The following is a 2,037-nucleotide window of genomic DNA, read 5'->3' on the forward strand; positions in this document are numbered from 1 at the left end:
AGTTAGAGCACATACATGGAATAGTATGCAGGCAAGCAGGCTAGCCTTGCCTATTCCCAGAACCTAGGGCAGACTAGGCTGTATAACAAGACCTGGAGGAGAAAGAGGAGGAGAAAGAGGATGAGGATGGAGAGAAGAGAGATGATAAGGAGGAGGAAGAAGAGAAGGAGGAAGAAGAGGAAGAAGATGGAGGAGGGAGCCATCAATGTATCCCAGGTTGTAAACGCTGGCACAGGGCTAGAGTCAGTCCAGCCATGATCCAGTGAGCAAAACAAGAACAATGTAAAGTTTCCCATTAAGCTGTGCTGCTTAGCTACGCGTCCTGTCTTTATGCAATAGCAGTATTTTTGAGTTTGAATCCTGAATCCACTGGAAGCAATTGTCTTGAGACAAATGTGGGCCTTGATTTCTCATTCCTCTTTCTTTCTTTTCTTTCCTTTTTAAAGACATTTTTGTTGATTGTGTGTGTGTGGGGGGCACATGTGCCAAAGAACATCTGTGGAGGGCTATGTTGGTTAGTTTTTTGTCAACGTAATGCAAACTAGATCACCTGGAAAGAAGGAACCTCAGCTGAGCCACTGCCTCCATCAACGTGGTCTGCTGGGATGTCTCTGGGAACTTTTCTTGACTGCTGATTGACATGGGAGATCCAGCCTTGTGGGCAGTACTGACCCCAGACAGTTATTCCTGGGCTGCATAAGAAAGGCAGCTGAGCAAACCACAGGGAGCAAGCCATTAACCTCCCCCCACCCACCTACCAAGGACTCTCCTTTAGTGTCTGCTTCAGTTCCTGGATTGAGTTCCTGCCTTGGCTTCCCTCAATGAAGGACTGTGATTGGGATGTGCAAAGAAACCATTTCCTCTCCAAGCTGATTTTGGTTATGGGTTTATCCCAGCAATAGAAAACAAACTAGGAGCTGGGCAGTGGAGGCGCACGCCTTTAATCCCAGCACTTGGGAGGCCGAGGCAGGCGGATTTCTGAGTTCAAGGCCAGCCTAGTCTACAGAGTGAGTTCCAGGACATCCAGGGCTACACAGAGAAACCCTGTCTCAAAAAACAAACACACACACATACACACACACACACACACACACACACACACACACACACAAAAGAAAAAGAAAAAGAAAAGAAAAGAAAAGAAAAGAAAAAAGAAAACAAACTAGGGGTCTTCTGCCGAACATGGCTTTAGCATAATGTGCAAATCCAAGCAAGACAAAAAAGTTTCCTTAACAAAAATGGCCAAGAAAGGCTTGGAACTGAAGCAGAACCTGATAGAAGAGCTTCGGGAATGTGTGGACACTTACAAGTACCTCTTCATCTCTGTGGCCAACTTGAGAAACAGCAAGCTGAGGGACATCCATAATGCCTGGAAGCACAGCAAAAACAAGGTGATGATGGTGGCCTTGGGTTGAAGGCCATCTGATGAATACAAAGACAACCTACATCAGGTCAGCAAGAAGTTGGGCTCCTTTTTACCAACCACACGAAGGAAGAGGTGAATGAGTGGTTCACAAAGTATACAGAAATGGATTTTGCTCGGGCCAGGAACAAAGCAACTTTAACTGTAAGCCTGAATCCAGGGCCCCTGAAGCAGTTCCCTCATTCCATGGAGCCACAGTTGAGGCAGCTGGTTCTGCCCATTGCCCTCAAGAAAGGTTTGGTGATCCTGCTATCTGACTATGAAGTATGCAAGGAGGGTGACATGCTGACCCCAGAGCAGGCCCGTGTCCTGAAGCTGTTTGAGTATGAGATGGCTGAATTCAAAGTGACCATCAAATTCATGTGAGATGCCCAGTTGGGAAGATTCCAGCAGATGGACGATGACCTACCCGAGAGCAGGCCTGAGTCTGAGGAGGAGGATGACAGCTGACTCTAAGAGCTAGAACTAAGGCCTTCCAGCAAGTTCTCCATCTCCACTGGACCCCCCAGGACTGCTGTCACCCCTCTGGAGGGAGCAGCTATTTATTTTGGTATGGATAAAGACAAGGGAGGGTGCTAGGGAATAACTTTGTTTCTATAAAGAATAAAATCTAT

General features: G+C 46.9%; 1 pseudogene; it reads left to right on the top strand.

Moving 5' to 3' along the window:
• Positions 1 to 322: 322 nt before the first annotated feature.
• LOC117704679 (mRNA turnover protein 4 homolog pseudogene) lies at positions 323 to 2,037 on the top strand (annotated as a pseudogene).

This window comes from Arvicanthis niloticus, chromosome 2 (genome assembly GCF_011762505.2).
Source record: "Arvicanthis niloticus isolate mArvNil1 chromosome 2, mArvNil1.pat.X, whole genome shotgun sequence".
Classification (NCBI taxonomy): Eukaryota; Metazoa; Chordata; class Mammalia; order Rodentia; family Muridae; genus Arvicanthis; species Arvicanthis niloticus.